General features: G+C 40.5%; 1 long non-coding RNA gene across 1 annotated transcript; it reads right to left on the reverse strand.

Moving 5' to 3' along the window:
* Positions 1–12,569: 12,569 nt before the first annotated feature.
* LOC137131116 (uncharacterized) lies at positions 12,570–14,920 on the reverse strand. Its single transcript, XR_010914947.1, has 2 exons — positions 14,779–14,920; positions 12,570–14,671 (listed from the first exon to the last, which is right to left on the reverse strand). It is a non-coding gene; the product is annotated as an uncharacterized lncRNA (long non-coding RNA).
* Positions 14,921–14,935: the final 15 nt, after the last annotated feature.

The following is a 14,935-nucleotide window of genomic DNA, read 5'->3' on the forward strand; positions in this document are numbered from 1 at the left end:
TGTCCAACCTCTGCAGAAAAAATAGTGGTTCTGTCATTCAAGTCAGATCATATTACTGTCCTCATGTGCTCATTTGGCATGCTCACTGCTACCAACATCACATCCCCCATCTTCACACCCAGCCCCTCCCACCCAGTTTGGGCTGCTACTGGTTTCTCAGTGTGTCACTGTGCAAACAAAAATGCCAGCGAATTATAACGAACCAGATGCAAAAAAATGAAGTGACTGCCTCATAAAACAAAGGTTTACTAAAGTCCCTTAAAAAAGACATTGTTGGTTTTACCACAGCACCAACACCCAGGGGAGAGAGCTGCACACTTTACTGAAACCAAATGAAAGGACTCATTTTGAACACATATAATTAACCCACATGGGGGAAATAATGCAGCACAACACTGTTCCACTGAAACTTGCCCCTAGAGCTAAAAAGTAAATATGTGATGTTTTTTAAGCTTTCCAGACAGAAACAAATGAGCATGCATTCCGAAATAAATGATTTATGAAACATTTATTTAACTTTGGAGAAATGAAAACATCACAGTTGATTTGAGGTAAAGGGAAGCACACACACATTACGGTTAACGCCCATTTCTATTATCTATGGAGTGATTCATCTTCCAAGACATAGACCATCTCTGGCAGTCTCCTCACTCTAGGCGTGTAGCCGAAGAAACACAGTGACATGACTGTGAGGAGACAGGAATAAATAGTCAGACTTCCAAACATCATCTCACTGCCTTCCATCCAATCAAAGATCAAGGTCAAATGTCAGCAGGCTGGCTCTGGCTGACGTGGTGTCAGGTGCTGTTTCTCCTGCTGGTAAATGTGTTCTCATTGCATATTACACATCTCAGAGTGATGTACAGTACATAGTCCGACACTGATGACAGCTCATGGTATGTGATGGTCAAAAGCCGCATGAGCTCATCGTCCACCAATCAGAAGAGCTCATGTTACCCTCAGAGCTTCCTATCATTTTTGTAACAAACAGGTGGATGATGGATGTAAAAAGTGCAGGACCGAGTTTGACTCCAGTTTCCAGTGTAGTTAAGTTTAGGAAAGAAAAGCCCTTTGGTTGAGGTTAGAGGAAGAGTGGATTTTTTTTTGGAACTTTTAATTTTTCATTATTAAACCAGATCACAACATTTTTCCAAAGACCAGCTTAAAAATATTTAATAATTATACTTTTGTCACAGAAATGGTTGTTCTGCAACATTGCAGAGTTATGTAGAAAATGTAGTTTGGTTCCACTGACCTTTCCTACAAAAATGTATGTGTGGTGCTGGAAACAATGTTGCATAAAATACCTGTTTTTGCATTTTATCTGACTCACATGTTCATAAGACAATGTTAAGCACTTCATTAATATTGTTTTTGTTTTCAACATAAAATGATAATCAGAAATAAGACAGATGAAGCAGCATAAACAGCTTTAGTATAATAGTGATTGCACTGTGTGATGAAAATGTAAAGAAGAATATGAAAACTTTGGCCTTTGACATCAAAACAGAACTGAATGTTTTAGATGTTTGCAGCTGGGTTGTCCATTTCTGACCCTTGAATTCCTCTGAAAGTGAACCTAGAGCTGGGAGTTATTTTTGAAACTGACCTTGTGTCTGAAATAGATGGTAGAAGGTGCAAACTGGATTGGAAGTGACCACTGGAGATGCTCCCACAGCTCAGTGAAGGTCAGTGTCTTGCTCAAGTGCACAAAAGCAGGAAGGGTGGGTTGTGTTGACCTTAACCAGCAGCTGCACCGCAACTGGAGGCACATGAATAGGAGCACATTTTGGATTGTGACATTGTGTTTTAGCACAAGCTGTAATAGTTCAATGAAAAGTTAAGATATTTTTCAACAGTTTGCATTTTCCATGTTACGCTACATTCTGTTGGTTCAAAACACCTCAGAGGCTGAGGGGTATTGTGGATACTGTGGGCTCCATGTTAGGTTCACTGCTGATTCTAAATTGCCCTTATAGGTGTGAATGTGAGTGTGAATGGTAGTTGGTCTGCGTCTTTCTCTCTGTGTTGGCCCTGAGAAAGACTGGACATCTGTTTAGGGTGGACCTTGCCCCTTGCCCAAAGCTGGAATAGACTCAAGCCCCGCCCACATCCCTGAACAGGATCAGCTGTGACTGGTAATATATGGATGGATATCTGTGATTCTGCTTCATAAATGTAGATCTTTTAAAAATAACTGTCTGTTGTTGTGTCATTTATAGACAGCTACAGTGTTTCCAGGGGAGCACTAAAAAGTGATGCACACAGCTGGGACATGTTTGCTATGGTGATTAATTAGCCCAGTGTAGTCAAATAATGTGGTTTTCTGTTTGTCTCCACAAACAAACCATTGTCCATTTCGATTTGTTTCCCCTATTTTCAGGGACACGTGTTGTCAAACTGTTAAAGATTTCGAAATGTTGTTTATTAATTAATAATTAATTTGTTTCGTCTCTTTACATCTTTTTCCTTGCTGTGTCTGAACCTAACAAATGAAACTCCAGATGTGCTCAGTAGATCTGTGAGATGACCTCTCAATGCAAAGTCATGCACAGAATGAATTTTAATCCTAAATGTATTTGATTAGAAACAATTATAGAATTGAAGTAGAATTTAGCAGGAAATGAACCAAGAAAGGAAACAGCAGCTTTGGTGGAGCGACGATCTGGTGACTTGGGGAGAGCAGGGGACCATCAGCTGTCATTACTGTAAGGTGGATAATTAGCACTGGTGTGACCGCCACTGCTATTCCATCTCTGCTTTACCTCACATCTGCACACACAGAAAAATGGTAACAGGGGAAAAGGGGGGAGACAGGGAGGTGGAGGAAAGGGTCCTGGGACACTTATTGGATCTTGTGCTTGTGTGGATGTTTGCAGTTATCCAGCTTGATGTGATTCAAACCCAACATAACAACTACTTCCTTTAAGTGTCCTAATCTCGGCGCAGCAGCACTGACCATAAGTTGTGAACACATATGAGATGCTATTTTCAAAGTTATTTTTGTGATGTGATTCAGTTGATGATCACCTTGTTGACAGCTCCACAGCTTGATCAGGAGCAGCAATATCATGTTGTTGCAATAAGCATTTGGCATCATCAGTGTAACTAAATAAAAAAGGAGTGTGTCACCAAAATAAAAAGTCCCTTGTGCCTATTTCAGCTGCAACTCCCTCCTCTCAAACATACAGAAACATACACCTCATAGCCTTCTCTTACATTTGTCATCAGCCTAAAGGAGACTGTGAAGATGACACGTGTGTGTGTGTGTGTGTGTGTGTGTGTGTGTGTGTGTGTGTGTGTGTGTGTGTATGTAGTCCAAAACTGGTCCGGTGTTAAACCCTGAGGGATACATCATGGGATTCTGTAATCATAAATAGGCCCAGTGCAGAATTCCTTCTCTGGAAATACATCTAGTTTACTCTATTATTAGCTGCATAAATCCCCCCTCACCCAGTATCCTCATTGGAGCACGGGTGAGCTGCATCTGCGCGATCAACTGCAGTGCCTCTGCACTGTTTATGAGTGTGTCATCGTATGAAGATAATCCTTCACTTAGAGAGACAAACTGTCCGGTTGTAATTCACGGTGCCGTTTGCTCTCTGACAAGTGCCTGGAGGCTGTCCCCCTGTCCATTCATATGAAAGTGCCGTAACTCTGACAGGGAGGAAACTCAAAGGCAATTTATCATGCTGCCATCATTTTATCCAGAACAGACAGGAAGGCAAATGACAGGCGAGATGGGACGAGACAAAATGTGACACAAAACTTATGCTGGTAGACAAATGGTGCTCTGTCATGTTGGATACAGACTTAGAGAATATTGTATGTGGTGTGCAACATTTAACATTTAATGGCCCAATGACTCAATAAATTCTGCTCTTGAGGATTCAACCCTGAAAAATTTACATCCAGTGCCAATAGTCAGTGCTGGGCGTGGTGGGACATTTTTATGGCGAGACAGACAGTAAGGATGTGGAATAGCAGTAATGAATCATAAAGAGTCAAAGTTATAATACGATAAGGATTAAACCAGCGACATTTTCCTATTTCTTGCTGTTGCCACTTTTGCAGCTCTCATAGGATGCAGTCAGTCGGCTTCATCTGCTTCAAAACCTGTGCTGACCTCTGTTCATTGGTTATTAATGCATATGTTTTAAAAGTGCTGCATAGCTCTGAAGTTCTTCTACCTTTAAATTCTAAACCTTCTTGCTGGGGCTTTTCCACTGAAACTGTTCCTGAAAATCTTTTGATCGGCCAATAAATCTCACACCTGAGAAACCTTGTGAATTCTGCAGGAACTTGCATTTTTTTTCAATGGCTTTTCAAGAAATTTAAACTCTGAGCACAGCTAGATGAGAGCTTATGATGCTCCATCATGTAACTTAAACAATGTAAACCTGCGCACAAAGGCAAATGATAGGGTTACTCATGTTCTTTAGAATTTGCAGGTGTCAGGCAGCTGCAACCACACAATCTGCTAAAAACTGGTAAAGACAGTTCCTAATGTGCTCACAAAAATAAGATACACTGCTTTGCACCATGTGCAATGTTTTGGTAGAAAAAAGGCAAAACTCATCAATTAGAAAAAACTTTTTTTTTTACTGCAAAGCTGGAGAAACAGGCTGAAACACAAGAGCAGACAACACTCATCACTGTGACAGAGGCTGTTGCATTTGCTGTGTTTGTGCTAAAAGATTCAGGGTGAGTTAGGTTAAATAAAAATAGTTAGTGGTAACGTTAGAGCAGTGCCACAAAAGCATCTGTGGATGTTTCACCCTGTTGGCATCAGACACCAAAATGGCTGTGTAACCCAGCTGGAAGTGCTGGAACACAGCTGTACAAACCGCTTTTTTGGTTAGGTTCAGGCATCGACACATATGACACACATGACACATATGACACATATGTAAAATCCCCTTGGTCCCACTAACAACAACTGGACCTTAACTCAGGCCACCTGTGGGACAGCCTTCTGCTTTGTTAACCGAGTCATGTGTTACATCATGGAGGACCAGGGTCAGCATGGCCGCTCTGAGCAGACTGCAGCTCCAGCTAAACGTTATACACTGTGTGCAAAGGTAGTAGAAGTACATAAACCCACCACTCAAGTAAAAACAAATCTACAAGTGCCTCTTCAAATCTTTCACTCAAGTAAAAGTACTATAGAGATTATCCACATTTTACTTAAAGTACTAAAGTAAAAGTACTCCAGTGAACAGTGTATATCAAACAATACTAACTGTGCTAATTATGGCAAAACCTATTCAATAAGTAATATGACTGGTGGTGAAATTGTGCTGACAGGTGGTTAACATCAGCATTTATTAGTTCATATTCATATTTTTTAAAAACACCAGATAGAGTTAATGCTGTGGATGGTCGGCGTATAAACATCACATGTTTATTGTTAATCTGCACAATGATGAGTGTGAAATACACGAGTATTGGTTATATAAAATACAGTATTTTCTGGTGGAGAGTCAGTAAAAGTAGCACACCTGATTTTTTGGCTTATCCCGGTCCTGGTCATTTTGGCTTATCCCGTGAGTTCTGGGTCGCCACAGCGGATCATTGTCTGAATTTTGATTTGGCACAGTTTTAACCCTTAATGTCCTTCCTGACGCAACCCTCCCCAATTTCTACCGGGCTTGGACCAGGGATGGGGATGGTAATGATTCTATCAGGGGTTCTGTGTCTTGCCCAGAGACACTTTGAAATATGGCCGGGACCGAGGATCGAAACACTGACCCTGTGGTCCTTGGACAACTGCCTTACTGCCTTACTTGGCACCAAACTAGACGTTTTGTAAAAATTATGACTGAAACTTGAGTCTTGATTATAAAAACACAAACACATTAAAGATAAAGCTTTAAATGCTAAAATGTATGATTGCCTTTCTGCAGCAGCACTGCTTCAGTTTCACTATTTAACTTTTATTCTATTAAAATGACTCAAACCGCTGCAACAGCTCCACATCATGCACAACTCCTACCACACAGATGCACAAACATGCTTCAAGACCTGTTTGATCAGGTGTTCCCTCTTGGAAATAAGTCATGGAAATAAAGTTTGTTGCTAAGCAGCACCAGCCAAAACTTGGTTTACTGGAAAATAACTTATTTGTTGCCAAGCAACATGATCTTATTGGCTGTGCTGGGACCTGCTGGGAGATGCTAAGGTCTACAGTGTGCGGAATAACTTTAAATTTATGACTCATGCTTATTAACATGCTCATCAGTGGGTTGATTGTAACACAGAAGTGTTTTTTTCACCTGTGTGGCAAACACTGGTGCACCACAAGATGTGTCAGGGCACCAGCTGGATGCTAACACACTTTGTTGGTGTTGTTTCACAGATGTTAGTCAGACGTCATCAGCTACTGAAAACAACAGTGATGTCACAGTGATGGTTTTCCTTAATACTTATTCACGAACAAGTAGATGATAATGTCATGATACAAACAAATACAAAAGTTTAATTTGTTCCTCTGGATTCACATTTTGTCCTGTGGTTTCACCTACATGCTGCAGGAGAGAAAACCAACAAAAACTCAGACATGAAATGTGAATTACTGTTTTAGAATTAAATAAAAAGTAGACAATACTGCAAAAGAAGCATAATTAGACATAAAGAACTTAATGCAAAAACCTTAGCATCTGTGAAATTCATTATGTAGGATGTTCATTTTATTCAGATTATCTTTGTGCTGCTATTAAAATGTCAGCCATCTACATCTTTCTCTAGATGTCCAAATGCTCCAATGATTTAGCTTCTCCTGTAAAGCCAACAGTACAGTACAGGTGAACAAAATGTTAAAGAATCCAGCTTCTGAATCCTTATTTTCAACCCCACCACAGAAGAGAAGAACACATGAAACCTTACACAACAATGGTGGTGACAAACTCAAAATTATTAGAGGATATAAATATTAAAAATGCAGGACCCACAATGAAACTAAAATGTTAAAACAGAGTAGCATCTGACGCTCCCTTTTTAATAAATCTACTGTGTCCAATAAGTTGACATTTACGCCCGCAATTACAGCAACTGGAAACTTGTGTGGAGGTGTGAAAGAAGGCAGGGTTCAAAGTTCTCTTTACAGCTCCTTTTTATCCTCCACACAGCTATTTCTGTCTCTTTAGAGGACGTCTGATTGTCTTTGAGGAGAGACTGCAAGTGTGAAATGATTCATTGTGTCTCACACCTCATGCAGGTACATTTAGGTCCAAAAAAGACATGAACTGAATAATTAAATCCTAAAAAAGTGTGTGTTTGTGTGTGTGTGTGTGTGTGTGTGTGCGTGTGTGTGTGTGTTTGTGCTCTTTGGCGCTTCAGTTTATGACAGTGTAAGAACAAGGTCGGCTTGGACACTGTGGCGTGATTCTGAAGGGATAGGAGCTGTTGGTCACTCCCCCTGAGCTGACTCCAAACACACACACATGAAATGTTGGAGCACTAATAGCTGCAAAACAATAGGCACAGATATCTTGATGGTCGGAATGAGGGTCCTTAAGAACTGTTGAGATCAAAACTGACTGCAGCTCACTTAGTCAAACGGGTCAGTCACAAACTGCAGGGTTGGTGGTGGCAGTTCTGGCTCATCAGAGTTTGCTGATCCAGCCTCCAGACAAAGACGAAGCCCTTAACCCGGAGCCAGTACAGAAAAAGCTCACAGGCTTCAAGTTCAAGCAGGGGCCCAACCAGGATGACTTGAGAGGACACAGTAATCCTAAATTTAACAGTTAGCCAGTGGGTTCAATACACTGGACCCACCAGCTCTAAGACCCTTAAAGGGTAAATTTTTAACTTACTCTCTATGGCTTTAGTTTAGTGTGTAAATGTACATTAATGCTTATAAACTTCCCTCTGACCTCCCTATGTTAAAATATTTATTTAATATTTTAATATTGCTTTTAGCTGAAAAATTCCTCCAGATGACATCACCCACAGTTTTTAATCATTAAGAGTTCAGATGATGTCATCTCGGGGAACTCTGGAAAAGCAGGTTGACCATGATTATAAACTCCACAGTGTGAGCAACAAGACGACATAATCTGAACTGACGGTTCCTCCAAGTGATGTAATCTGGAGGCATCGTTTACATGTACTACTCAAACTACAACCGAAAGAAGCAAGTTCAATGTTAGTGAACGTTTCCTTTAAATGTCCCCTTGGGATATGCAGAGTATTCAAAGTACTTTAAAATAAATAAAACAAACACACACACACACAGGTTTAAGCTTGCACATGCATATGAACATAAACAGCCATAAAAATAACGAATTAGTGAGAATCTGTTCAATGTGTGTGGTTTCACGTGTGTACATGTGATCTTCTCCATAAAAGTGGGTGCAAAGGTCAAGTCCAGTGAAGCAGCACCTGCTGTAATCACACACACACGCACGCATGCACGCACACACACACACACACACACACACACGCACACACATATATTAATATCTTATACAAATGAATTTCAGTTTCATGTGTCTGATAATAAACAATCAATAATTATCTTCTAATCTTATTCACGCCACAAAGTTCCCCTCTGTGACATCACTGAGCAGCTTCAGATCAAATAATAATAACTGACACACGACGATGAAATTTGAATCTAAACATTCCTGTTCACACATAAACACAATATAACTTTTACATTACACCACTACGACCTGATTCATATATTAGCTGATGTAAATATATATTTTTAAACTCAATTATTAACTAAACAAATGTTTATGTTGAATATGTTGCACAACAAATTAAATGAGTATATATAGTAAATATTTCTGTTTTCTTACATGTGATATGTGAATATAGAAATCTACACAATACACAGTTTTTACAGGAGATTATTCATACAATATGTTAATGTTTATTTTTGTACGGGCAAATCTTTCAACTGAGCACAGAATGAAACCTTTAAATTTGATCCCACTTGTTCTGCTTGGAAGCGTTTTTTTTTTCTAAAGATGGAATTATTTTTGTGATAGAAATAAAAAGGCACAGCACCCTTGTTTTCAGGTGGCAGAAGCAGATATTGCAGTTACACACACTTAAGACGCTTTGATCCTGTGGCATGTGTTTGTGTGGCCACCCGAACGCCAACTGTCCTTCATGAACAGGTGGAGCAGGCGCGGCAACGGGCGTCAGAGGCCGCGCAGTGAAAAGTGTCTCGCCGACACGAAACAGCAGCTTCAGGGGGATCAGAGCTGATCCACAGGTTCAAGGTTAAAGACGGGAGGTGTGAGAAAGCTAAGAATGAGCAGGATTTTAAAGCAACACGCGGGCAGAGAAAAATGCAAGTCAGATGACACACGTCACTGCCATCAGGGGCTAAAGGAAAAGCAGCTTGGTTTTTATTTTAAAAGTCACACATTTGGGTTAAAGATCTGGGAACTCCGACATCAGCATTTTTGACAAAAAGACGAAACAAATGCAGCAAAATAAAAAGTAAACATTTGAAAAGAAAGTGAATGTACATTAAAATCATGTGCTCTTTCTTTTGCAGATCATTTCTTTCTTTTATTGGAGCAACAAACTGCAGAGTATATTCACGTGAACAGTTACACACTGAGCTCTTTCAGGTTAACATTTAGGGAGTGTCAAACAACCAGGGACGTTTCCTGTCAAGGCCGACATCATTTCACCGCGGGGGGAGTTCGATCCCTCCTCCGCTGCCCTGCTGCCCAGGAGCATTTATGTGGTGGGAACTCCATGCCCATCACACCCTGAACATAATCCCAGTTTATTTTCTGACTCAGCTGCTGTTCAGCTGCCACATGCTTCATTTGGAGAGATGGGCACTCGAGCCAAACATTTGGCAATGCTGAATACAAAATAAGGTGCAATTTAAAAAGGCCTGGCACAAGATGTCCATGATACATCTGTGCGTGTTGGTGGGGCAGGAGGACGTACTCAATAGTTAGCTGGATGCATGACTTTTGGAGAAAAAACAGTTCCCCTAAAAATGTGCCTGTACGAGCAGGTTTCCAACAGAGAAGTATTAGAGTTGAGCTACAGTCAACATTAACCTTGGTCACTTAACGTTAGGGAAGCAGTGATTTTGACTAAACCTAATTATTTTGGTGATGTTTGAGTTTGAGGAAAAAAAGCTGTTGTTGCAGTAAAGGGAATGGGTCTTTTTGGAAAGGTTACAAACCCATGGTCACGCCCCCTATGATTTTGAGAGGATTTGCAACAGAAATATCAACACAAATCAATCCATTTTCTAAGCTGATGGTCATGGCGACGCCCCCAACAGGTCATCAGGGTGTAGGTGCGTCTATTAGTTCTACTGGGAAAGCTGGAGACTGAGGATGTAGTGATCAGAGCTTCAGTCTTGGATTTTCCTCTAGCTCTATGTCAAATTGGCACATCTTCAATCTTCCTTTTACCCATGCAACCACCCATCTACAGGCTTGCTGCTTGTGTGAAAGTGTTCCTCTGAATGTGACCGCTGTAAATCCTGCAGAGACAATAATGAGTCATTCAAAATGAAAGGAGGACTGAGGGTGAGTCAGTCAGTCACTCAAGACCCTGCTGAAGGATAAAATGAAAATATATATGAAGGGAGTAGCGGTGGAGGGGGAGAGAGGAGTCAACAAATTGTTAAAATTAGAGGCTTTGAGTTAAAAGAATAGAAGAGGGACTGAGGGACGAGAGAGGAACGATGTCAGAGAACACTAGAAGAAAAGAGTTTTTGGCTAATGGAGGAAGGGAGGGAGAGGGGAGGGGAGCTCATGAAGCAGTGGTCAGTAATTAGGGGGTTCAGAAGTTGATCCACATTCCTGTAGAGTGAGGATATGTAGCAGAGACTGCCAGCAGTGTATGTAGGGCACAGAGAGACCCTGACGAGAAAGACGAGGACAGATGCTGCTCTCAGTATTCTTCATACTGTAGCTGCATTTTCTCACAAAGGAAACACATTGATGTTTTCAGTTTTAACTCTTTCTCACAAACTGGTGAACTCGATGGAGGCTCAGTTGAGCTCTCGGTGCCGCTCAAGTGACAAAAATTAAAGTATTTGTTGGATTTCCAATAAAGTGTCCTGTGAGTGCCATATCTCAGTCAACACATGATGGACCGACTTGATGTATGCCATACATCCACATGCTCTGCTGATCCTGACTTGTCATTTGCTGCAGCACCAGTGCTTCATTTTATGACAAAATACCTGCAGTAAACATGATACTACCTTCAGCCCCTAAGCAAATGTTACATGGTATCACACTGAGCATGTTAGCGTTTCGCCTTAAGCACCTCTGTGCTGCCTGACACAGCTGTTACTGTGGAATACTTTAAAGAAATCAACGTGTAAACACAACCATAAAATTATTCACACAGTACTGCCCCTCTCTTTACACACACATGCACACACACACACACGCACGCACTCACACACACACACACACACACACAGCTGTATTCCTTGCATCTATCCGCATCTCTTTTTGTTTTCGTCTCTTCATCTCAGTTCTGCCCGGTTCCCAAGTCTTTCTCTTCCATCATTTCTATCTGTTCCATTTCAGTCTCACTTATTGTCTTCCTGCTTTCTCCCATCATCTCATCTACATCTTTCTTTTCCCTCATCTTCCTACTACTCTTTTCCAATCAATCTCCTCCTCTCTCACTCTTTCCTCTCTGTTTAGATTTTACACTCATTCAGACTGACATGCCCAGACCTTATAGTGTATCTAATGAGAAATTAACACATCTTAAACTTTTATGGACACACAGTACACAAATCATGACACAATCATATATTCAATACAGGTTTGACTATTTTGAAATGAACACACACTTCACTAAATCAGCACATCTGTCTGAAGATTTCTTTGGACTATCTGTTGTGTGTCTTTTTGATAATAGTTTTTTTGTGACCAATTTAATGGTAAAACACTGTTCTGCTATGTTGTGAAGTACTACGGTTCAAAGGCAGCGTTTCAAATGTAACCAACCCAAGCTGTGTCCAGAGGAAGTGAGGATGGCACTGTTCTTTATGAGAACAGGTTGTCATCATGCATTAAGTCAGGGCTTAATATAATCACAGTTGTTTAAGAGTTTGTTGCAGTGTAAAAAATGTCCTACTTTTTATTATGTTTTACAGAATCTGTTGCAGGGTAAAAATTGTCTACTTTTTTCAAAACAAAAACTGTTGAGGGTAAAATTTTCCTTTTTTGAATTTACAATCTCAAGGACCTTAACAGACTGGGAATGTTGTTGCCATAGTGATACATTCCACTTCCAAAAACAAGAGGTCAGATCCCACAGAGAAATGTCACTGAATACTTTGTTTTCCCTTCTGTGGCCCCTTATGTAAGGCAGTGCTGGAACAATAAGGCTGCTAGAAGTTACAGTCATCTGTAATATCATTTTGATTTAAACTCACTCAAGAAGGGGGGAGTGTACATTCTTCTGGAAGCTTTGTGCTCTCATTTTCAGACCATCATGTGCATGTAGTCACGGTAAACAAGCCTGACTTAGAGATCAGTGGTAAAAACTGGAAACACATCGGCCCCACCAACATGCAAACATGCTCACAATGACAATACTACATGCTGAAGTTTGGTAGAACATTTTTATTGCGACTAACCAAAATGTTGATTAGTGAATAGAAGAAATTAAATGAATGCTGATGAAATCGAGCTTTTTGAGATTTATGCAGAAAACGTATTTATGAGGCACATGTGGAACAAATCTGGACAAGAACAGCACTGAGTTCAAAGGTGTTTAAAGTTTCTCTCCGCTGCTAAGATGCATTTAATAAAACGTGGATCCACTTGATCTTCATCATCACCTTCTTAGCACAGCACAAATCTCTTATAAATGTGTTCACGCTTTTCCACTGGTTTCACACACTTTCGACATCTTTTTCCAAAACAGTTTGAACACTTTTTTGAATTAACACTGTTCAACAAAGGAAAAACACATGTTCCCAGCTGATAGAAATTACTTGCAAAATGATGAATCCATAATATAAATGTGTGTAACCCCCTCCACTAAATTCTTCAATCAGTGATCAGATGCTCATCTGTGCTGCTATTAGTCTGGATCACAGACAATGGAAAACAGTCACTGTGTTGTTGACGTGAACCTGAGGACTAATAGACAGGAGACAATGGACTAATTGTCAAATTCAGAAAATCATATCTTAATTTTAATTTTTGCGATATTTCCATCAATAAGCTTCACTTGGTTGGTTTTTATTTTTCAGTATTTTCACTTTATTATTTACAGTATTCAGCTTTTCTGTGTTTGAACAAAGTGGAAAAAAATGAAATCTGATGTAGTACAGTAAAAAATTGTTTCATTTCACTGAAGAAACAACACAGTACAAACCCTGTGCCACATTGAGTGTCTGAATTGGTCCAGCCTACACACTCACTGTAAGTCCTGCATGTCAGACCGTTGGGTGCAGAAAGACCTGCACAGAGAAGTCAAGAAATCTTTCTTAGGAAATCTCTTTTTCAAAACAGTGAACACACCGCCTGAAACAGAAGTTCACTAACAAAACATTACCAACATGAACCTAGTGTTTATTTTCCCTCAAACAACAATAACTTGTGGTCACACTTTTACACTCTTTCAATCAGTTACTAAACAGGGGGCGGTTGTAGCTCAGTTGGTAAGGCAGTCTTCCACGGACCACAGGGTCAGTGGTTCCCCAGCAATCCCCAGCCCTGACTATATGTGTGTCTCTGGGTGTCTCTGGGCAGGACACTGAACCCCTAACAGCCCATTCCCATCCCCAGCTGTGCAGTGCCAGTCCAAGCGCGGTAGAAATTGGGGAGGGTTGCGTGAGGAAGGGGATCTGGTGTAAAAAACTGTGCCAAATCAACATGCGGACAATGATCTGCCGTGGCGACCCTGAACTCATGGGATAAACCGAAAGAACAAAAAAAAAATCAGTTACTAGACATTAGATAATTTACAAAATAAATTGATCAACATCACATAGAGAGAACAAACCCTGCTGATCTCTGTATTTTATCTTTTTCAGATGACCTGTTGAAATAGTGTAAAAAATAAAATCTAAGAAAGTTTTCGTCTTTCAAAAATCCAAATGAAGACATGAAATACTCTGAGGTTCAACATCCCACTGACTGATTTCCCTCATCTGTGATCCAGACAACCAGCAGCATAGAGGAGCATCTGATCACTGATTGGAGAATTTGGTTTAGGGGGTTAAACACATTTATATTATGGACTAATATGTTTGCAAGTAACTTCTATCATGCATGAACATGCGCCTTTTCCTTTAGTTTGACACATTTCATTCAATAAAGTTTTGAAAACTTAAAAAAAAAAAACTACAGACAAACTTAAAAACTGTCTGAAACCAGTGGAAAAGAGTAAACACATTCATGAGAAGTTTTGTGCTGTGCCAAGAAGGGGATGATGAGGAGTGGATCCACATTTTATTAGATGCATTTGAGAAAAACTGTAAAGGGGCTAAAGTCCCATCCTTTTTCAGAGGCAGTATTTAGTATTTTATTTGTTTCCAATGCTGACAATCAGATGAGACATATTGATGAATACATATTTGGTGGGTGTGATGGTGAAAACATTTGAATTAATGCAAAAGTGGCAGAAGATCTTCCTTGAAGTTTCATCTCTAAGGAGGAGTGTATGCTGCCTTTGGTGACCTCCTCCGCCCTCCTGTGCGCTGCATGTGTAAAATGCTGTGTCAGCCTCTAACATGTAATTAACACAACATTTTGTTTAGAAGTGAACCCAAGGCAAAGCCTGCAGGAATATCATGAAATCACTGACTGTGAGCAGCCTGCGCTCCTTCCCCGTTCATCTCTCCACACAGCAGACACAGCGCTGAGTGCGTGCGCGCGCGCGCGTGTTGTGGGCCAGTAGTCACTCAGTTACACAACCGCTTTCAGTTTCCGAGCCCTGCCTGCCTGCCTGGTAGCTCCCGCCC

The sequence above is a fragment of the Channa argus genome, chromosome 1 (genome assembly GCF_033026475.1).
Source record: "Channa argus isolate prfri chromosome 1, Channa argus male v1.0, whole genome shotgun sequence".
NCBI classification, from domain to species: domain Eukaryota; kingdom Metazoa; phylum Chordata; class Actinopteri; order Anabantiformes; family Channidae; genus Channa; species Channa argus.